The 25,287-nt window shown below is 33.3% G+C and overlaps 1 protein-coding gene across 2 annotated transcripts in view; it reads left to right on the top strand.

Annotated features, from left to right (window-relative positions):
* LOC123676188 (FMRFamide receptor) overlaps positions 1–25,287 on the top strand; it is a 132,839-nt gene that overhangs the window by 97,470 nt on the left and 10,082 nt on the right. The window lies entirely within an intron of this gene.

Genomic DNA, 25,287 nt, shown 5'->3' on the forward strand with positions numbered 1-25,287 from the left:
TTTGGAGTGGAGCTAATCCTCAAGTGTATGTCGAAACACCGTTACATCCAGAAAAACTAACTGTTTGGTGCGCTTTATGGGCTGGTGGAATCATTGGTGCGTACTTCTTCAAAAACGATGATGGCCAGAACGTTACAGTCAATGGTGATCGGTATAGAGCCATGATTACTAACTTTTTAATTCCTGAATTGAACAACCATGATCTCCAGGAGCTGTGGTTCCAACAAGACGGCGCAACATGTCACACAGCTCGTGTCACAATCGATTTATTGAAAGACACGTTTAGTGACCGCCTAATTTCACGTTTTGGACCTGTGAATTGGCCTCCAAGATCTTGTGATTTAACACCGCTAGACTACTTTCTGTGGGGCTATGTGAAGTCATTGGTCTGTGCGGATAAGCCACAAACCCTTGACCATTTGGAAGACAACATTCGCCGTGTTATTGCCGACATACGGCCACAAATGTTGGAAAACGTCATCGAAAATTGGACGTCCAGATTGGACTACATCCGATCCAGCCGTGGCGGTCATATGCCAGAAATCATATTTAAGATTATCTTGCGGATAAATAAAATTCATGTCAATCGAATAATCCATCGTTGTTTTATTGCAATTTAAAGTTCTATAGCTCTAAAAAAACACCCTTTATTAGTTATTAAATTTCTTCTTTTTTTAGTTCAGTAATACCCCGATTATTCGTTACAGTGAACGATATGCCAGCATCATTCTGGGTCCACCAAAAAAATATTCAACTTCAATAGGATTCAATGAATATCCAATCAAATATTTGCATTCGCTACGTGTAGGTGTTGACGAACTGAAAATATTGATGATTACTCGTATTTGAGAAGTGAGAATACGTATCATCACGTAGGCGTCCTCAATTCCCTGGCAATTGCAGAATTTCAGAAACATCTGTTGTTAGGTGGAACATTGCCATTTCACACTTGTAGATTCCATTTCATGTCCACTAAAGGGCTCAACGAAATGTGAATAATAAATGGATCTGCTTCAGTTCAGTACGCGGTTTTCAGTTCATGTTTTCTCTTTCAATTTTCGTTTTTTTTGTTATCGGACGTTGAAATAATATTTCCATTTCGAGATTCAATTAACGATCTGTTTGGAAATCCTACACTCGAATGGATCGCCTTTTCTATCTTTAAATATTTTCACATTTGTTTACACACATAACATACGGTGGGTATGTCACCTTACCGCAGATATGAAATCAATTCTCAAGTTTATTTTATATCTAAACTTTGGAAAAGACTTCAAAGGTAACATACGATGGAGCTTCCGTAGGCTTGGAAAAGAATTGGTCTTGTTCAAGCGAAAATATTCTTCGAATTTCCTCCTTCCAACAAAAAAAGGATCATGCATCTGGACTACGAAGTATTCAATTGAAAATCTGACTTAGCGAATCGGATGGCAACACATTTCGTGCAAATGCAAGCAATAGTCCAGTGCAAAAAAAAACACTTTTGAGTCATAAAGTAATAATTATAGATAGGGGGAGTATACGCAATTTTTACATGTCCCTAACCTGGTTAGATTACGTTGTCGTATTGTGATATATTTTCAAATCCACAATTTTACTATATTGTTAATATATTGAATGGAATATATTTATTTGACTGATTCCTGATTGAATATGCAAATCTTTGGAATCCAATATTTTTCCTAATTTTCGAATTTATAATAAGTAGAATATTCATTATTTTCTGTATCTACCTGCTGAAATCCAAAGTTAGGCAACTTTTGCTCTCCTAGTGTCATGGGTTGTTTCACGTCGTTTACAGCGCTTGAAGTTTGTTTTTTGAATTTCTGATATATTTACGTATGTATTTCAATATATTTTGAGTCAATATGAAACGTTGATTCACAATGGGACATAAGAAGTGCATTCTTTGTGGAGAAACTCGCGAATTGTGTGAAATTTCGTATCACTGATATGTTTTCATTTCCGCGCGCTTCATGTCAAATTTGATAGTTCATGTTGGGGACAAAATTTGCTTACTGAAAATGACATATGCTCCCTCTATCTATGTTTATCACTCTGATGACAAAACCGATTGCGTAATTCAAGTTCGTTAATTGACACATAATTTAAACTTCAAACGGTGGCCACCAAGGTCTCCGAATTGAACACTGTTAGATTTTTCCAAATAATGAGTTCTATTCTTCGAAAGGGATCAAAGGAAAAAATCTAACGGTTTTAAATCCAGAAACCTTGGTGACCACCGAATATTTCAATCATCTGAAGTTCATAGATTATCATAGATAGGCACTTGGTTGATTTTCCATGTGAAACTGAAATTTCTGATGCTTTTTTCAGTTTGATGAGAAATTTATATACATTATTGTAGGGTTTTTATATCGTTGTCTAGGGGTTTATATAAAAAAGGCCGCCGGAACTCAACTATTGTTTATTTACACTATGTACAATTCAACTTCAATTGAATGTACAGCCACTGAACTTTCGTCTTTAGAACTATCGAAGTTATTTTATTCCGTCTAATTGTTCATAGTCTAATTATCGAATTATCTAACTCGCTGCGTCTACTATATTTCACGCCGAATCATATGCGTCTATCACGTCGAATTCTTCAACCCTTTCCGTCTAATCTCTAACGTCGAATGCTCACTATGTCCGTCTACTCTCTTACGTCGAATTCACCCTCGTCATCTGTATCGTACCTCAGTCCTTAAGTTTCAAGTACCTCTTCCCCTTACGTCTCCCTATATCGATAAATCTGCATGGTGCAACCTTTTAGGGTCGATCGTGTAGTTCTCGTTTCGAAAAGTCAGTAGCGTATCATTCAGTCGGGTGTTAAGAATTTGGATCCCACATTATTATATTTTTCTGAAAAGAAATGAAACAGATTTTATTTTTTATAGAAATACCTATGGTTTACGTATAAAAAACACAAGTTTGTATTATAACTTCAAAACTATTTGCAAGAAAAATTAAATGATACACCAATTGATTCTATCAAAAAAAATGCCACTGGAATAGTTTCATTTCATGTTTAGGTATAGTACCAGTAATAAAGAAGTTATGAAAACTTTTCATTTCACGCCATTTTTCAATTTTTTCATATAGCTCATAGGGATTCAGTGATCACCTGATATAAGGATACAGGAAAGGAATTCATTTTGACACTAGACACAAAATTCGAAAATAACACACATTTGAATAACTTGATGAACTCCTGTTTAATGAAACAAGTGCGTCAAGAATTTTATCTTCCATTTTTCCTGAAAGCCGTAAGATGCTCCTATCAATTTTCCACACAAGATCATTAAAATTTTCAACCAAGTGAACAAAATGGATAGGATGAAACTCACACTTGGAGCTTCCGGAACTCACCGATTAACGGTAAAGAGTTTCGTTAGTTATAATATGACAGTAGATCGTGGCGAACACGATATACTTTTGGAGTTATAATCACTCTTCTCCTTAATGGGATCACTTGGGAACACAGTAAAGATACCAGGGGATATAATTTCATAGCAAACAATAGACGTATCCTTCAAGCGTGAGTTTATCGATAGAATAAACCTCTTAAATCCGCCAAGCTATATTTATTATGTTGTTAAAAACTCGAGAAGAAGGATCTATCAGATTTTGAGTGGAAGATTAACAAACTGGAAAAGGTATTTCGATAACAAACGATCGAATCGAGATTGAGTCATTACTTCGTCAGAAAATTTTCAATATCCATGTTTCCCTGATTCAAATGAAATATTTACTGATCTTTAAATCATAACTTCAGAAGAAGAATTCGAACCATACATTTGAAATAGAAAATTGATATTTTTTTTTTTTTCAATTTCAATTAATTGTGTCAAATTTAGAAATCAAATTAAACTGAAATAATTACACACCAAAAGTAAATACAGTTTCTTCAATATGAAGTTTCATTTTGAATAGCCCGCTATTAAGGCATCAGTCATCTTTGAAGCTCTTATAATTTGATATTTGAAAGCAAAAACTACGCCATAACCGAAAATAGAACGATACACGCTTCAACAACGCATTGGAATTGTTAAAATGCGCAAAAAAATTTGCCGTTTTGCAAAAGATGACTGTAGCGGTAAGTGGTAGTCGAAATAAATAGATCGTAGATGTCATAAAATAAGCTTAGGTATTTGTAAACATAACGCCATCGAAATATTAGTCGATTTTTGTCTGCATCATAAATTATTCTCGATTAAATATGTCAACCCACGAACCCATATCTCGTCATTTGCAGGAGGTTTTAATTTTCTGCTTGAATATGAAGAAATCTGCGGCTGAGGCTAATCGAATGCTCTCCAATACCTATGGTGAGGCCGCTATTAGTGAAATAACGCGCCAAGAATGGTTTCAATGCTTCAAGAACAGGGATTTTGAAGTCGAAGATCAGCATGGTGGTGGCAGAGAGAAGAGAAGGTTAACAAAGATACAGAATTGGAATTACTTAATCAAGACTCGTGTCAAACGCAACAAGAAATGTCAGGATCATTGGGAGTGACGCAACAAATCATTTCAAACACCTGAAAGTAATGGAAATGATTCAGAAACAAGGAAATTGGGTGCTGTACGAGTTGAAACCGAGAGATGTTGAACGGCGTTTGTTTGCTTGTGAACAGCTGCTTTCAAGGCAAAAACGGAATGGATTTCTGCATCGCAAGACGTTGTCTTCTCGGACTAACATTTGTTTCGATGAATGGCACACGGCCTGGCTGACCAGCACTTCCGGTCTTATGAAGAAGTAAAAAATTGGATCGCTTCAAAAGATGATCAGGCGGAAGCAGAGTTGTACGCCTATGTAGTTATAACAAATATCGAAAATTGATTTGACCTAAAAATGAAAATAAAAGTTAGAAAGACTTGACGTTGAACGAGAATTGAAGGAACATGTTCCGCTGAAACTATATAACCTCAAAATAACGTTCAATGATCGAGTCTCAACCAACATGAAAAGCCCATAAAAGTTTGTCGTCAACTGTTGATATTTCCGCGTAAGCTGCTTTTCCAATGTATTCAGTTCTCCTTTTTTCCGCCTATCCTTTTTTTTCTATTGCTTGTCACATTTTATCCGACCGGACAACATAATCTAGTTCGGAAAACAGAAATGGATTAAATAAAACTCCTCAAACTTGATGAAATTCGAGCTCCCTTAATGGAATGTCAAGATTAGCTGGAAAAAACGTCAAAATACGAAGAGAAGACAATCAGGAAGCTCGACGATTATAAAAGTTCTTTTAGCATAATTTAATTAGAATCCTATATCGTTGATCAGTTCTTCAGAGTTTTAATGGAAGAGTTAGTTCCTAAGATAGTAGAACTGAATCCTGAAATACCTGCAGTTTTTCAACTTGAATTCTATTTCTTATGAAATTTTCGAGAAGTCTTTCAATTTTCAAAATTTCATTGAAAATTTAAGTTGAGACATAGAATTTTCGGATTGATTTGATAAAATAAAATAAGAAATTTGTATTTACCGGGTGTTACACCATTGACGTACTTTTATTCGACTCAGTATCATTAGGCTCCATTAGAGCTACATAGCTACATTTTAATATTCTTCGAAAATACATAGGGAATGAATAGGATGTGCCAAAAACGTGTGAATGACCATATATTGGTTTTTTCTTATGGGATTGGTAGATTACATGAAATAAATGAACCCAAGTTTGTTGAAGTTTCATTTGCCTAAAACTCACCGATTTTGAGATATTTTTCATAACTGAGGAATGAATGAAAATAAAAAACCTTTTTTCATTTTTGATTCTGCAAATATTTAGTATTATAAGACTGGTTGCGGTTTGGACCAAAAATGTATAGGGTGAGTTAGACAACTCAAATTCATCAAAACTCAAGATTTTCAAATTAGAACCTATTCTTTTTAAAATTTCAGTCAATTCTACTTATAAAAAGAGGGGGAGTTATTTAAACATACCTTATACCTGAAATTAATACTTCAAAAGTTATCGGGGAAGAACTTCAAATGAGAAAAAACTGCAATTTCAAACTGTGTAGAGTAGTCTGTGAGCTGTGACTTCAGGAAAGTACAGAAAGGTCAGAAAGTAACCAAAATTCGAAGTTTCTATAACTAAATTGGACATTTCATGAACTGTAATCAATTATACCTAATTTAAAATTTTATTGGTTTATGGATTTCTCCACATTCCCAACGAACAATTAATTACAATCCATGTAGTGTCAAATATATATCGAACATCGAATTTTAATTGCTTTCTGTGTTTTCCAGAAGTCACAGGCTACTCTACACAGTTAGAATTTACGGTTTTTCCTCATTTGAAGTTCTTTGTCGATAGCTCTTGAAATATTCCTTTTAAGTATAGGGTATGTTGAAGTATCCTCCCCCTTTTTTATACGTAGAATTGACTGAAATAATAAAAAATATATGTTCTAATATGAAAAACTTGAGTTAAGATGAATTTGAGTTGTCCAACTTCATGATCTTCAGATGATCACCCCCTACATTTTTGGTTCAAAACACAACAGTCTTGTAATACGTATTTGCAGAATCTGAAATGGAAAAGGTTCTTCCGGAAAAATTTTTTTTCGGCAAGTGCTCACTTCCCGGACGCTTTTTCTCTGAGAAAGTAGCATTTCCCGGCCTAGTCCGGAAAGTACGTACTTCCCGGATTAGGCCGGAAAAGAATCACGTCGTTCGTGTCATTGTGAATATGAAAATCTTGGTAGGTATATTTTTAATAAATGCAGTTGATCATTACCATAGCAACCGAGATAACGGCTGACAGTTCATATGAAATTAGTTGTCAAATATTTGCATGTTTTTTGATCGCAATCGCAATAAAATATGGAAAGCAGCAGCGATAGTGTTATTTTACATGGTTGCCGAAAAAATATTGTACGCAACACGACCGAAAATGGTTTTTTTGGACTCACAGTCTTTTGTCTTTTGTCTATTCGTCCAAAAAAACCCTATTTTCCGGACTTGTTACGTAATAGTAATTTACGTGATAGTAATTTACGTAACAAGTCCGGAAGTCTGTGAGTCCAAAAAAACCATTTTCAGGCGTGTTGCGTACAATAAACTGTCAGCCGTTATCTCGGTTGCTATGAATTCTATGATTCTTTTCCGGCCTAGTCCGGGAAGTACGTATTTTCCGGACTAGGCCGGGAAATGCTACTTTCTCAGAGAAGAAGCGTCCGGGAAGTGCTCACTTCCCGGACGGTTGCCGAAAAATTACTTTTTTGAGAAATATTCAAAAAAATGCGAGTCGTCGCCACTATTTTTTTTTATAAGAATCCCATTACCTCTTCCTCATGAACAGTTGACGTTATACTCAAGGTATGGCATGTTGGTGAAATTGTCATCAAAAAGCTATCTAATGATGCAATAATAAATATACTAGGTGTGCCATTTGGAATAACGAAGTAGTAGTCTATTTCCCGTCCATCCGGAGGTTGTAAAAATCTAAAAACATTTTAGGGAGAAAACTCATTATCTCAAACACCAACATTGCAAATTTTGAGCACAATATTATGATTAGTTTTCCATAAACGTCTAATAGGCCATCGTGGTGCATCACCCTGTATTGATAAGAGAATACTATTCTGAGGAAAAGAAATATCTACATCAAAAAAATCTTACAACTTTCAGGTTCAGGCTACTCACCTATATGTTCTAGACACGCTCGTATGTTTGGTCATAAAATGGTTTTTAAAGTTTTACAGTTCCCGACTTCATTCGAAATTTCTCTAAGATGCAATAAAGCTTACGATATGTTTTATACCCAAATACCATTTTGCGATTAATGCGCTGGAAGACATTACAGAATTCGGTTTTACGTACAAGTGATTAGGCTATTTTCTGAAGTCAGTGTACTAAACATCAAAAGCAGCTTATCACACAATACTTCATTTTCTACTATCTTCCAGATCAGTGATATTATTGAATTACTGATAATTTATTTGGATGATTTGATGAGTATAGACTACTCGATTATCTCAAATAATAATCGAATAAGTGCTATAGTTTTTGAGGGATAAATCTTTTTCGAAAATAAAAGGGTTTTTTTTATGTAAACAAAAGCAGTTCGACCTTTTCTTGAAAAGTAACATGCTTCTAAAAATGGAAACGAAAATTCATTTTTTCTTGAAATCAACAAATGGAATATTGTAATCATGTTTTATCAAAGAGAAGGCTACCTTTAAATATATTTTAAATTTTGTTGTGATCTTTAGGATTGAAATATGCAACCCTTATGAAATTCAAAAAGAAAATCTAAATATAAATCACCCCATATTATTGTGAACACAAAACCGACGGAGTTGAGATTTTGGATGTTGGCACAGCTACCTGAATCAAAATCAAATACTTTTTTAATAATTCACACGAACAATATTTGGTTATCGTTTCTGTTATTCCAAATGGCAGCTTTGGACTAACTGGCAATTTTGAACGTCCTTTGCCTATTGTCCAAATAAAACAAGATTTGTATCCGAAGGCGCAAATCCAATATGGATACAGAAATCGATAGAAGGTATCCGATAAGACGGATGTAATTGACAGGTCCTATCGCTACTCTCAAAATATATTGCTTCGAGCTGTCAGGGACAATACGAGAGATATCAATATTTCGATAGGTATATCATTTTCAATATCAAACATTCTAGAGCTCTACCTGCCACAAATGTTTATTTTTGTCAGGTTCAAATGGAGAAATTACTCCAAGTACTAGTAGAGATCCAAGAGAATACATGAAAAAACTTTTGTTAGAGTTCACGTTTCCAAAGCTTTCAGCTTTTGAAGAGCAAACCAAACAACTGATTGGCAGATGTCATCAAAAGGTAAATGAGATCGAATAAAAGAAATGAAATAAATTCGGAATAAAAACAATATTTTACTTTTGCTACAGTTGGTATGACGAAACAATTGTCGAAGAGAAAAAATAGCAAAAGTGAAATATTTTTTTTTTTACTTTGAATGAAGGCATCGACTGCTATGGTCATTATCCTAAGTGAAATATTATAATTATTCATAATTCCTATTCAATTTGGGTGTCAATAAAAAATTGAAAACCGTTTGATATTAAATGAAAACCGAGTAGAGCAATCGAACAATGAATTTTATTAAATCAAAAAGTTTTTCTAATTATAAAACTTGTTGAAAATGGCCGACTCCGAATGGAATTCAAGCCGTTTCGAAAATATCGAGGAATATGTTATTCATTTGGAGAACATGTAACACCCTGTATCTTGAAAACTGGCCTACAGGCAGTTTTCGACTTCCAATAACTTAGAGAATAATATCCTGAATTTGTTCACAATGTTTTTGAAACACCCTGTAAACCGGAAAAAAAATTTTTAAATTGAATTAGTCAAAAATCCCGAAAAGAAAACATCTTACGGAAAAGTATTTTGAAAAAAAAAATCATAATTTTCAGGGGAAAGTCCACTTATGCTACTACATCCATTTAATTTACCCTTGTTGGGGATACTGAGGTGAATTTTAAAATTTCAAATGAAAAACTATTTTTTATTGCAGATTCTTATCTTACGGAGAGAAATACAAAACTTTTGTTCGAACAATTTTTCACGAATCGTCACAGATGGCTCTGTATTCGAGTTTGAATTTTCCTATCTGAACGACCTCAACGTATTCGCTTCATTTATCATTCACACGAAATTCGGACAATTTCTGCTGAACTGTTTGTTTTCAGTACATATACTGTCATTGATCATTTGAAAAGGACGAAATTATTTGTTTCTGGTTGAAAATACTTTCTATTGATTAATAAGGATGTATCAGTTGAAAGAAGATTATTTTGAATCTAGTATAAATCTCCATCAAGCCATCAATCTTTATTGATAGATAAATAAAATAGCCACTTATTGCCACCAAGGTCTCCGGATTTAGCTCCGTTTGATTTCCTCCTTTGGTCACTTTAAAAGAACAATATTCACCAATTTGAAAATGTTGAAATGACGAAAAAATCTTACAGTGTTAAATCCGAAGACCTTGATGGCCACCGAAAAATTTTAATTACCTGAAGTTCACAAGTATCATTGACAAGCCACTTGATTGATTTGCCGCGAGAAACTGAGACTCGTGATTTATATACATATCATGTTGAATATATTTTTGAGAAGGAAAAAAGCGATATTATTTATTATGGTTTACATTTAAAAGAATACTAGTTCGTATAATAGCTTCAAAACTGATTACAATAAAAACCAAATGATAACACCAATGGATTATACGTAAAAAAGTTTCTTTATAATGTTTTTGTTTCAAGTTTATAGCACCAGTAATATAGAAGTTATGAGAACATTTAATTTCACGTCATTTTCCAATTTTGTCTAATAGCTTTGAAAACATTTGAATTCATGAGGTCCTCACCAAATCAATTCTCTCAAAAATCGAGTCCGTAAATGTGCCAGTCATTTTTTTCCTAGTTCAAAGGATTCTAAGATCCCGTCACTAGACATCGAATTTGGGACACCCGATGCAATATACATAAATATAATCTTTTCAGTAAACCCTCAAAAGTGAAAAGAGGATAAATTGGTTTTTGATTGTTTTTTCACTTTTCATATTGGTGCTTGACGTGATTCTAGCCCCACAATGTGATCTACAAAGACGCAGTTGCCACATGTATACCCGAGCGCTCAGAAGCTGTTGACTTCACGTCTTTAAGTTAACTTTGGCACACCCTATATAGATTCCCTATCTATTTTTTTTCAAATATTTTTTTATACCAATCAACTAGGTCAGATATTCCTTGTGATGATATAAAAGCAGTAAAAAACTTCCTTTTGAATACACAGTCCCTTCTCTTTTTTCAGAATAAACACTCGATTGGCCCTACACTCAACAAGAAAAATATTTCACCTTCGAACTTCTTAAGTATCGAACCTCGGTCGATCCATTCAAAGTTGAGAATTCTTTTCCATAGAAAGCCAACATTCGAATGGGAACGGTAATTTTTTCAATACTTGGAAGTAGGATTCGAATTAAAGAGAATAATGCACTTAGGACTTCCTTTTGACGCGTGAAGTTTCATGGTTCGGTTCATTCAGAAGCCAGAACTCGAATAAATATGAAAGTTTTATTCCTTTCATCTCTCACAAGAGGCAAATTAAGTAAGAGAAAAAACATGCCCTTTTTCCACTTCGTTTTCGTTTCACGCGCCGCAGATATTCACGATTTATCACGCACCTCTGAGTGATTTTCCGGCTTGTTAAACTCCGTCCTTCGGGAAACGTTCCCTAATCGAATCAATGGCCAATGAAGTTCTCAATAATTTAGGAACTATTTTTTCTTTCGCGGTTGTTTCAGGTGAATAGTTATTCGTTGGTGTTGCTTCCGATTTTGGTGGTAGTAGTGAAAGCATTGTGATTAGGGATTCACGTCATGACTTGATTTTCAAGTCAAGCTCAAGTCAAGTCAAATATTTATTTATCAAGAACTTGAATCATATCAAGCTACTCTATTTTCAGCAGTTAACAATAAAAATAAAATGAGAAGGAACCTTGCAGAAAACACTTTCATTTAATAAACTTATCGTATAAAAGAACCGAAAATATCAACTTTTTTGAAATAAAAAACATAAATTGAATCACTATAAATCATAACAAAATGAAAAATAAAGTTCTTTGATATTGAGAAATCTCCAGGCTGTATTTGATTTCATAATCAAGTAGCTTGATATCAAGTCAAGCAATAAATATCTAAAATAATTTCAAGCACGTAATGTTTCACGAGCTTGATTTTAAGTCGAGTAGTTGGTTAAAATGTCAAGCTTCTTGGCTTGATGAATCCCTAATTGTGATCACTTTGAGATGTTCACTCGGAACAACTTTGGTTTCGAGTCTGTCGGTCGGTCTGTGTGTTCGCACACCTTGCTAACAGCCCCAACATCTACAATTCTCATCCGATTCCAATAAAATTTGGTATGGGCTCAGTTTGGGCCGAGGATGGTCCCATAAAAAAAGCTGCATCAGATGGTATATTTGCAAAAAATCAATTATTATATAATTATATATATTATAATTATCACTCAATGTTATTCGGTCCTACATAACTCCATATATAATACTGGTGTACAACTTTGCTTCCGCCGTCTTGCAATAGATGGCTGTACCGGTAAGTGGTACTCGAAATAAATAGATCGTTGATGTCATACAATAAGCTTAAGTATTTGTAAACATAACGCCATCGAAATATTAGTCGATTTGTACCTGCATCATAAAGTTATTCTCGATTCAACATGTCAATTTACGAGTCAAATTCTCATCATTTGCGGAAGGTTTTTAATTTTCTGCTTTAATATGAGGAAATCTGCGTCTAAGGCTCATCAATGCTCTCAAATATCTTTGGTGAGGCCGCTATTAGCGAAAGAACGTGCCGAAAGTGGTTTCTACGCTTCAAGAACGGTGAACGTCGAAGACCAGCATGGCGGTGGAATAGAGAATGTTTTCGAAGATGCAGAATTGGAGGCATCACTTGATCAAGACTCGTGTCAAATTCAACAAGAATTTACAGGATTATCGAGGGTGACGAAACAAGCCATTTCAAAACGCCTGAAAGTCATGGGAATGATTCATCAGAAACAAGAAAATTTGGTGCTGTACGAGTTGAAGCAAACAGATGTTGAACGGCGTTCATTTGCTTGTGAACAACTGCTTGTTAGGCAAAGGCATTGTGACTGGAGACGAAAAATGGATTCATTACGACTATCCCAAGCGCAGAAAATCATGGGGATATCCGGGCCATACTTACACGTCGACGGCCAAACCGAATATTTACAGTTCCAAGATCATGCTCAGTATTTGGTGGGACCAGCTCGGCATAGTGTATTATGAGTTGTTAAAACCGATTGAAACAATCACAGGCGATTGATATCGAACGCAATTAATGCGTTTGAGCCTTTTGAAAGATAAACGACCGCAATACAACGAGAGACAAGATAAAGTGATTTTACAGCATGTCAATGCTCGACCTCAAGTAACAAAGGTGGTCAAGCCATAAAGAAACGTTGAAATGGGAAGTCCTACCCCACCTACCGTATTCTCTAGAAGTCCAAACGTTGCTATCTCGGACTATTACTTGTTTCGATCTATGGCACACGACCTGGCTGACCAGCAGTTTTTTCTGACTGTCATTTAGATTTTATAACAGAAATTTTATTGTGTATTTTGTTATTTCTTAGTTTCTACACATTTGGCAAAGTCTTACTGTTGTTAATTTCCAAAGTTCTCTGTACTCAAACTAATCATCCTTATTCGACTGAAAGAACTAGCTTTGATAAAGTTCAGTTATATAGATAAAATTTAAGAATTTGCATATTACAGATGAGTGTGATATTCAAAAAGAAGAATTTTGTTGCCTGACATTTTACTTCTGGAAAACATAACATGCAAGAGCTTCAGTTAAAACATCCGAACCAACTACGAAAATAAAAAGAATGAAGCGAAGTAAATAGAATATTTTCATCATGAAATACTACCGAATCATTCTGGAGTTTTCAATTTGAGTTCAATGATTTGTAAAGAACAATTCGTTTGAATTTAGCAGCATTTTATTATATTCTTCGATCCTTCGGTTATATCCAATGGTCCCATGTGAAACCATAATCATATAAAGGACATTGTGTGCAGAACCAGAGATTGCCGAAAGTTTCTCTCGAATTCCCAGTTCATCAAATGAAGCCTCGTCCTATTCGGGAAACTTCGATAAATCGAATTTTCTAGTTTCTCTTTTCCGCACACAAAATTGCATTTCGTTTCATGAAATTGTAGATGATCGTTCGTTTATAGATATTTGTTGTGATGCTGCTGACTGGTTACAAAAGCAGTGAATGAAAATACACATATACCTACTTAGTTGAATAAAAAAATGTAAATAAACTCAATACACCTCAATTAAATTTCCATTTTCATCATCTAATCTTTTCAGACATTTCGCTTTATGTCAAGAAATCAATTTTCATTTTTCGTAATTCAGGAGAAAATTGAATTTTTCAAATAAAATTATTTCGGAAAAAGCAGAAGTATCTTATACAAGTAGATCCAAATGGTAGTATCAATACCTACAGCGTTTCATTTCAAAAATCCATTGAAAATTTGGGAGATCATAAAAGGTGAGAAAATCAAAGTGGTGGAGTCTTTTATGCACCTATTAACATTCGTATTTATTTAATATTTTCTCATGAAATTCGCTTAAACGTTATCTATGCTTGATTTGTATCACAAATCTGAAGGCAAAAAAAGATCATGTGAATGTTTGAAAATTCATCTTTTGTCCAGATTTTCATAACTGTATGCTGTTTTGTTCCAGCCCTAGAAATAATTTGATCAAAATATATAGGAAAAATGTTTCGAGTAATTAATGATATGACTGGAATAAATTATCAAGATCAAAAAATTAGAGATCGCAAATGAATTGACTTTTTCAATGAGAAGAAATTGGTATGAGTAGTGAGGATAAGACACCAACGTTAACAGGTTAAATTTTTCTTTTAATCTTCTGGATTTGAATTTTACTTCATCATATGTGAATGTGAGGAACTACTTCTGTAACAGATGATTCAAAAACAGGCAAATCAAAATGAAAAAAACTCTTCGAAATAGGATAGTCCTGATGAACTTAATCGGAAATTTAACATAATATACCCTGGTTGACCCCTCCATATTATAATGTTAACCGTAAATTCTTCAAATTTTCACTTAATCATAAAGAGAACCAGAATACGTTCTGCAAAAGGAAAGGTTGAATATTGTGTTCTTTGTGTGATTGCTCATGCATATTCAAAAGCTTCTACTAGACTATGTGCGAACTAACATTTCAGGGCCGTCCATTACTCTTTGAATAAAATAAAATAGATGTAAACGTTCATCCTTTCGCCTACAACGCTGTTTGATGATTAACTAAATGCATAAATGGAAAAATCCACATCACGTTTCAGAATCAGGTTGAGTTGTGATTTTGAGAGGGCTAAAATAATCCAGTAAACGGAAATATCTTGTTAAAACTAACAATGCTCATCGCAAATTCTCAAGTTAACAGACTAGGTATGAATTAATGATGGAATAAATTAATTATTCAAAAATGTACTGATGAGTCTGGAAGATCGCTTCTTTTCGATTGAATTCGATATGGTTTATAGATTCTGTTTGTTATAAAAAACTGTATATTTTAGCATCCTTCATTGAATTTGATGAGAATCTCCTTCTCAATTATAAGTTTCTCATTTTTTCTCCATCTAAAAACCTATTTCACGTTCTATTTGTAGATTCTTCAATATTACCAGTGTATTCTGAAATATTAATAAATTCTGGTATTTGAGAACTTTCAGCAATGTTGAATTAATTAATTCATTCAATATTTCATTCATTATTCGAAGGAAAGTAGAAAATTGTGTGCATCTTTCGAAAATAATGAACTCATAGTATCTTACTGTAACTGTTCATATATTAAATAATATGTTTCAAAGACAATGTTATCTTTTAGAGAATCTATCATAATTGAGAATGATTGAGGTATGAATTTGCAATTAACAATTTATGCTAGTCAAAATTAACATTACTAACAGAATTAATTCACAATCATTATTAATATGTATCCGCATTCGCCAATTTGTTCAATTTCAGAACAATAAGTTTGTTCATTCTACAAACGATTGATTATTCGCTATATCCATTCTGATTTTCGAAATATTTAGTATCAAATTACAATTTCGAATATTATGTTATAAAGTACATAACGCAGTGAAACAAAATTAGCTCTCAATTATTATATTTCCATACATATTTAAGTCGAATATGTACTGTAACAATATTGAATTCTATTGGAATCCACAACTGATAACATATTTCTTCATCACAAATGTGAATTCATTACGTTCCTATGGATATTAAATTTTGATTTTCTACCATGAAAGCATTAAATTATAAATGACAATTATTTCACATTATGGTCTATAATATTGTTTTGAGCTTATTACAGGTATCCTTGAATCGTTATTAGGATCAATAGTAGGCGCGACTAATTATTGTTATTTATCACTGCCATTGGCTGCCTATTTTCAAGAGAAAAAACTACGTGAATTTTTATTGATCGCGTGATGAAAACCATAGAAAATTCAAGACGATTATAAAAAAAAACTTAATGTTTTAGTGACCAGCCGATTATAAAATTCTGATGTATATATACATATGTTACCAATTTCATGTTTGATGCTATATTTAATCAGTGACGTCGCTAGATGGGCAACCCCCTAAATTTTTTGCTGTTCTTCCCCTGAAATATCGTTTGAGTAAAAATATTCAATATAAATTCAATGTAAACGTAAATGAACCTGAAAATCTTGGCAACCTGTATAGACTGCACTATTGGGTATTTCTTTTTCTATATTCTTCTTGAATTTTCCTTTATTCTGATGATGACGTTATCAGCTTTTGCACAGAGCTTGAAATTGTTGTTTCATAGCAACATACAGGGCATCCCGAAACTATGATATAAAATTGATACAGAAGATTCGCCTTGAAATTTTTGTTTGAATCCGGAAAAACTAACCGTTTTCAAGATAATTGCGCTTTTATGCATACAAGCATGCTAGTAATTGAATTTATTTATTACTGGTCCAAATACACTGAGAGAAGTGTTTATTTAATATAATCGAAAATGCATAATAGTTAATAAATAATTTTTTGGATATATGGACAAACAAATATTAGTTATATAATTTATTTGAAATCCCACCAATAATCATCATTTATTATTACATTTCATTTATTTACGCATAACTTATATTAATAATGCTGAAGAAATATCCATTCGAAAGAAATAAATATAATTGAGGTAAATATATCATTGAGTAATAATTAATAAACTTTATTTATATGTAATATGTATCCACGCTGAATAAAAATAATATGTCAATTCAGTAATGGTTCACGTATTTCTTAGATGATTATTTTGGTTGTTTCTATTATCCGATTGTTAGGGTCTGAGAAATACCGTTTGCCGAACTAGGTAATTTTTTAGAGTTCATATTGAGGGTATCCGGGTTTGAACCCTAGTCATCTTGATTGCATCAGTTCACTCTAACCACTGTTCTGCCAACATCACTAATATCTAAGCAGTTACAAACGATCTAAAGTCAAAATTCAGTACAGATGTGCTAAGCGGCGTTCAATAAGCCCATAGTAACACAGATTTTATGTTTAAAAAGGAAATTCAAATCAAAGGAAAAGTTCAAGGACAGATCCTTCAAGGAGATGCGCTTCTCTTTGAGGGATGTGTCCTTAAACTTTTCAACAGATTGGATCGCTAGAATTATGTTAGTTTGTTAATTATTAATAAATACTATATTCTGAGTGAATAAATTATTGAATTCTTGTAAGAGTTTATTCATAAATAGCAAATGATCGTTAACTACCAGTTGAAAATTTGTTGACACTGAATTTATGTTATTTGTGGAGATAACGTAAGTTCATATAAATTATTTATAACCGAAATAAATTAAATATTATCATTGCCTTGTAAACAAATTTTTCTTCTCTATTAATAAACTTTTTTGAATGCATAATTCAACTATTAATGAATATATCAAATATAAATCTGCTGTAATAGTTGTGAATAAATAACCTCCGAATAATAGCTTTATTAATAAAAAAATATGGATTTCTCTTAATGTGAGTTATTGGTTTGAGACCTTTTTCAATGATGAACTATTTTCTTGACAGGGTTGAAGGTCAGGTTGTTGGAACAAAAACCACCTCTCAGACTATTGCCGACATGTTTCGACTTTATTCTAAAATCTTCTTCAGGGCTAGTCTATTTGCTGTTTCTTTGTCAGAATCATGAAATATATGAAATAAATATCACTTTTTGACACCATCAAATTAGAATTTAAAACGAACGAAATGATAAAACGGGAACAGACCACTCTGATAATACATATGTTATAAGTAAGTATTCGTCATTATTTACTTATAACATATGTATTATCAGAGTGGTCTGTTCCCGTTTTATCATTTCGTTCGTTTTAAATTCTAATTTGATGGTGTCAAAAAGTGCTATTTATTTCATATATTTCATGATTCTGACAAAAAAACGGCAAATAGACTAGCCCTGAAGAAGATTTTAGAATAAAGTCGAAACATGTCGGCAATGGTCTGAGAGGTGGTTTTTGTTCCAACAACCTGACCTTCAACCCTGTCAAGAAAATAGTTCTCTTAGTGTAACAACTGGATATTCAACCACCAAAAAATAATAATGATACTTTCACAGGAAAAAACTGTCGATTTTGAGGTCATGTATCCTTCAGTTCATAAAAATTTATACACTATCGAATACGTAGTTTTTTACATTGACGATAAAAGTGCTAATTCAGTACAGTTGAGGCCAATATTCAAACTCCTGTCGAAACCAAAACCAGTTCATTTTTAAAACAATCGCAAAACTTTTCGCTGTAAATCCATAGCTTACAAAAGCCGTTCGCAGTTCGTTCGGTCGTTTCAATCGCCGAAACTAGAATCGTTAAAATGAAAAATCGTAAATTGGAACAATGGGACCACCGCAATCCAGAGCCTCGATTGGATTTCGAATTCCTGAACTCATGTTCCTTGCTCTTATTTGACGCATACAAATTCCCCATTTTCGCCGAAGTATTTCCATGAGATCCGCCCTAATCCAACTTCTCGACACGACGAGACGAGGTAATGAAAATCGTATTTGCCGAATATGGTTCACTTTCACGATTCCCAAATTTCGTCCTTGATGTCCTACCATCAACCCTTTTGTGGAGAAAAACGCGATCGAGATCAGTCGTAAATTCCCTCGGGGATCGAGCCATTTACATATCTCATGACGCCGGAAATCAGAGTCACTTCTTCGACGTTTCCCGCAAGACGTCGAAGGGTATTATTCTCTTGTTGTTCCCAGAATCGGGTATAAAACAGAGATTGACCGACCGTGAGGACTGACTCTACGATTTCGGCGTTTAACATCGAACTTTGCTGTGGGATGAAAGAATAATGAATAACGTACGCCAATGGAAGTTTGACATTTGATGTAGAATCAATTCTCATTGGTAGTTTGCAGTTTTAATGCTCCTACAAACCAACGCGACAGACGATGCGAATATTCGTACCCTATCTGAGTCTGGATCCTACTAATTTATTATCGATTGATAGTTTGATATAATCGGAAGTAACGATTATCCATTGATAGTTTGATAATCGGAAGTACCGCTTATCGATTGATAGTTTGAATCGGAATCGGAAATACCGATTATCGATTGATAGTTTGAATCGGAATCGGAAATACCGATTATCGATTGATAGTTTGATAATCGGAAGTACCGATTAACGATTGATAGTTTGGTAATCGGAAGTACCGATTATCGATTGATAGTATGACAATCGTAAGTACCGATTATCGATTGATTGTTCGATCCTACTAATTTATTATCGTTTTATAGTTTGATAATAGGAAATACCGATTATCGATTGATAGTCGAAAGCACGTATATCTCAGATTCGAACAGATTTCATGGTTGTACTTGATTATTATATGATGGTACCCAGAACTTTCCTACCCTAATTCAGTGAATTAAGGAAAATAATGTATGATACTCGTCCTCTTCCATTCGAAAACTCGACACCTCGTGGCTCTTTTTTGAATCCACTCTCATTTTTTGAATATTTGTTCATGAATTTAAAATGAAGTTGTCTGTACCTTATTCCAAAATGAGCAAAAAAAATGAACACTCAGTCATTAAATTCCCATGAATATGTGAAAGTAGAAAATGAAACTTCATAACAGTACAATAAAGCTTCACTAGATTGGATAATAGTATTCCTCCAAAAATGCTAATTTCCAATTATTCTTTTTTTTTGTAGAAATATATGTATCGAGATCAGTTCGAAATTTTCCAGAGAATCGTGTAATAATTTGAAATATCTTATAACTTCAAAACTTATTTCGTTAGTATACATCGAAAAATATTATTTTGTTGTTTCCAGAATATGGTACAAAACAGAAATTGACTGACCGTGAATTTGAGGTGAAATTCCATTGTGGTATAACAAAAAAATAAATAACATACGCCAATGTATTTTCAAATTTTGGTAGACAATCAATATACTGTTCGGTAGTTTGCAGTTTTATCGTATTTCAGCAACACATAATATTGTTATTTATATTCAAACCAGCCATTGTTATGCAGATTCATTGATCCCCATGTTTTTCGAACTAAATTCCCTTTAATTTGGACAAAAGTTATCTGCTCACTACGATCAATTCGACAGAGTTGCATTCGACAATTTTTTCGATTCCAATTGCTCCAAGATTTCGACTATTTAGTGAACCTACTATTTTTGAAATATTTCGAATTAATTCATTTCGAATACATATGATTTTTAAAATATTGCATCGGGTCACCCAAATTCGTTGTCTGATGAGGGGATCTCGAAATCCCCTTGAGGTAGAAAAAAGTGAATGTCACATTTTCGGGCCCGATTTTTGAGAAAGTTAATTTGGTGAAAACCGCAACCTTATAAGTTCAACTGTTTTCAAGCTATAAGGGAAAATTGGTAAATGACGTGAAATGAAAAGTTCTCATAACTTCTGAAACGAAAGCATACTACAAGCACTTGAGTCAGTAGAATCATCATAGTTGTGTGATAATTTTTTTATTACAATTAGTTTTGAAGTTATAATACAAACTTGAGTTTATTTAAATGTAAATCAAAAATTTCTTCAGCTAATTGTTTTTTTTTTCTTGGCAAATTAGTCAAGTTCCTATCTATGATAGGTAATTGAAATATTCAGTAGCCACTAGCATCTTCGGATTTAATACCGTTAGACTATTTGAATTATTGTGTCAAAGGTATGGAAGTACCTCAAGGAACGAATTGGAGACTTAAATTCAAAATCGTGAATTTCAAAATTTTAGGAACGAGAATCAAACACAAATCCCAAAAGAAGACGAAGAGTTTCAGTAGGTTAATAAAGCGTATGTCATAGATTTCATCAAGATCAATGAATACTTGATATATAGTTGCTGTTGTGGTATTTTTGTTAGGATTCACGTCAAGTAGCAAAGAGTTAACATCTACTATGGAATAAAAATAATAATAATAATTAAGCATAAAACATTCATGATAAGAAAAGAGTAGCAAAATATTGTCAAGAATTGTGCTGACTGACTGACATAATATTTTATGAAAAAAACAATATTCTAAGATTTTTGCCTATTATGTATTTGCTTTCTTCTAACAACATATTTCCGCAAATTAGAATTCATAATATTAGTAATTTCATTTATTATGTATAAGCATGATGAAATTCTTTCGAATGAGACAATTTCGAACTGCATAAATTTTGTACAGAGGATGCAATTGAGATCAGATTAAATTTCCCTGAGGATTTTGTAATATGAATATCACAAGTCGAAAGTCACAATCATTTCCGCAAGAAACCTGAGTAAATTCTCGTTATCTCAAGCTTCAAGATTGAATTTTACTGTCGGATAACAGAATAATATATACTGTACGCCAATGGAAATTCTGGCGGGTAATCTCTTTTGAATGGTCGTTTTCAGTTATACAGTATTTCACTACCACATAATAATAATAATAGTAATATTTAACTCGTCTTTATTATGCAGACTCATTGATCACCATGCATTGCAATTATTGTTGAACTGACCCATATTTATTTATTCTGCAGAAATTCATGTTTTAGTACGATTAATTCGACAGAGGCGAATTCGCCAATTCGCCCGATTTCATGACTAGACGATCATTTCTTCAGATTGATAATTATTATACTTGAGTATAAAATTCGACCATGTGACAGTTCAAGATTTCAAATCTTTTACTCTCCCCTTTGTGGAATAGCCTAATCAAATAACACTCGTGATTGATTTTCTCTCATATTTCTGATTCCATAACTGAACTGAGTTGCTTGAAGAATCTACTCAAATTCGTTATAAAATAAATCGACAGACTTATTCAGAACTTCAAGCCCTTGTGATATTACTACAAAGTAGGCAATTCTTATAATGAAATGTGATAACATTCAATTCTGTTCTGAAACCTAATATTCCTCCATCGGAATTAAAAATCTTTTTGGATGGGAGAATGAAAATTTTAGCATAAAATTATGCTGCATTCTGAATAAGACATATCATTTAATCGAAAATGAACATCTCATCGAATTTCAAGATTTTCAGTCCAATTGTCTAAAGAGGTTCATTCAACAATAATCATGCTTGGCATACCTAATAGGTATGTATATATTTATTAATACTTTTTGTAATTTACCTATCGTTATTTTCCCTCAAAGAGTGTCCAGGAAGCTACTTCGAAACGTGTTATTACTTCAAGTTTCGGGATTTTTATGTCCTTCTGGGAACAACTCCAAACAGTTGGCTTCCAGACAACCCTACATAAATTCTGTGAAAAACAACCCCAGTCGGGTGCCACGTCTTTGCGAAATAGCCTTTTTATGGCGTCCAAAGTCACCTTCCATTTTTCTTATGAATAATTGAAATAGACGAGACAGCATTTTTTTTTAACTAAATTGGTCATTGGAACCACACTATTCAAAATGTTCCTTCATAAGAGTTGTTGAGCCATTCGAGCCGAAAAAAATTAAAAACATTCCTAAAATTGTCGAGAATTTGTAGCATCTAAAATTTGTCATGACCTTAGTTTCTACAAAAACTTTTTATACATATACAGGGTGGTCCAGATTTCAGTTCAATAACTTTGGCGTCGGATAGAACTACTCTTCTCATGAAAAAAAGTTTATATAAACATACATCCTAACAAGCTTCGTTTTCGACATACAGGGAGTTACAGTTTGAAAAAAAAAATGTTTTTTCCTTATAACTCTGGTAATAATACATTTATTATTTTCATCCATTAATTATTTTAATGCGTTCAACCTGCTACTTCCTAGCCTAAAAAGAAATACCTAGTTTTTTACAGGCTGATCCGACTTTGTGATCCATCTCAAAGAAATTCTAAATGCACTCCCAATGAAGCTTGCAAATAAGTTCATTACATATTGCTGTGAGTTCAATAGGCGCTGAGATCGCCATCGACGACTGACGAGTCCAATATACAGGGTCTTTCACGAGGAACCTCACCCATATTTATACGGGAAACTACTGAACGTATTTTCATTAAATTCAGCACTTATAAGTATTTCACGATGCTGATGAAATCTAAAATATTTTCAAGGCATGAGCACCTCCAGTTTTTCCGGAAATGACGTCAACTTCCGTTTTTCAAATTAGAACACCATTTTTTTATTGCAGAAATAGATTCCTTAGAAAATTTCAAGTTATTTTGATGTAACATTTTTCAGTTTTGGTTGGAAAATTCTCTCTGAGCGGGAAAATTCGAAAAAAAAATCGAAAATAGAGCTCCGCTGAAACAAGAATAACTTCGAGGTTTTTGGATGGAAAATTTTCATTTTTGGGATTTTTCAAGATGTAAGATTGATGTATCCACTTCAAAAATCGAAATCGCGATTCATGATACAGGGGGTGAAAATATCGCTTTCAAAGTTAGGGATGACAAAATCGTGAAAAATCAATTTTTTCAAATTAGAACCCCATTTTTTATGGCAGATATTGAATCTACGTTAAAAAATAATGTGAGTATATGCATCACACCCTTGCCCTAAAGTGGATATTTTCTGAGTTATTTACAAAAAACTGTTTTTCGTCTTGAATTTTCAGCTATTTCTTTTCCCTTCACGCCAAAAAGATGAAATTTTCAGGAACTGTTACTTAAACCATGTTTTAGATTTTACTACCCTAATATGCAAGAGAAAAAAGTTACAGGTTGTTCCTAAATAGATGGCGAATTTTGATTCGAATTTGTATCGGAAACCTCTTTATTTCAACTAATCTGGGTCGGTCAGGAAACCTCTCAATGAACAGTTGAATCGTTCTATCTACAACTTTATTACATTCTCCATGAAGTAGAATGAGATTTAAATAATCTTCATTGGTAAAATTAGGCATAGTGATCGATTTTATAACTTAATACGAATTATCACCAAATTAATAGTAGGTAAACACAAAATGCTACTGAATAAAGAGGAATTTGGCAGATGTTATTAATGATATCTATCATTAAAAAAAAAGAATGTAAAACATGGTAAATTTTTGCATATGGTTCATAAAGAATTATTTATTTATCACTGGAGAAAAAACCGATGGCCGATTAGTTGAAATAAAGAGGTTTCCGATACAAATTCGAATCAAAATTCGCCATCTATTTAGGAACAACCTCTAACTTTTTTCTCTTGCATATTAGGGTAGTAAAATCTAAAACATGGTTTAAGTAACAGTTCCTGAAAATTTCATCTTTTTGGCGTGAAGGGAAAAGAAATAGCTGAAAATTCAAGACGAAAAACAGTTTTTTGTGAATAACTCAGAAAATATCCATTTTAGGGCAAGGGTGTGATGCATACACTCACATAATTTTTTAACGTAGATTCAATATCTGCCATAAAAAAATGGGGTTCTAATTTGAAAAAATTTATTTTTCACGATTTTGTCATCCCTAACTTTGAAAGCGATTTTTTCACCCCCTGTATCATGAATCGCGATTTCGATTTTTAAAGTGGATACATCAATCTTACATCTTGAAAAATCCCAAAAATGAAAATTTTCCATCCAAAAACCTCGAAGTTATTCTTGTTTCAGCGGAGCTCTATTTTCGATTTTTTTTTCGAATTTTCCCGCTCAGAGAGAATTTTCCAATCAAAACTGAAAAATTTTACATCAAAATAACTTGAAATTTTCTAAGGAATCTATTTCTGCAATAAAAAAATGGTGTTCTAATTTGAAAAACGGAAGTTGACGTCATTTCCGGAAAAACCGGAGGTGCTCATGCCTTGAAAATATTTTAGATTTCATCAGCATCGTGAAATACTTATAAGTGCTGAATTTCATGAAAATACGTTCAGTAGTTTCCCGTATAAATATGGGTGAGGTTCCTCGTAAAGACCCTGTATAAAGGAATATAGAATACCTGGATCAAAATAATCCGGTAGATCATTGATGAAAAAATTAAATATGAGCGATCCCAGGAGAGGTCCCTGTGGAACTCCTGAAATAGTTTTACATGACAGTGACGAAACTGCACCCGCTCTTCCAGATCTATTACGATTTGGAATGAAACTAACCGCTCATTCAAGAAATCTCCCAAGGCAACTTTCATTATATAGCTTACTCTCAATGAACTCACCGCAGAGAACATCGAGAG

This window comes from Harmonia axyridis, chromosome 3 (genome assembly GCF_914767665.1).
Source record: "Harmonia axyridis chromosome 3, icHarAxyr1.1, whole genome shotgun sequence".
NCBI classification, from domain to species: Eukaryota; Metazoa; Arthropoda; class Insecta; order Coleoptera; family Coccinellidae; genus Harmonia; species Harmonia axyridis.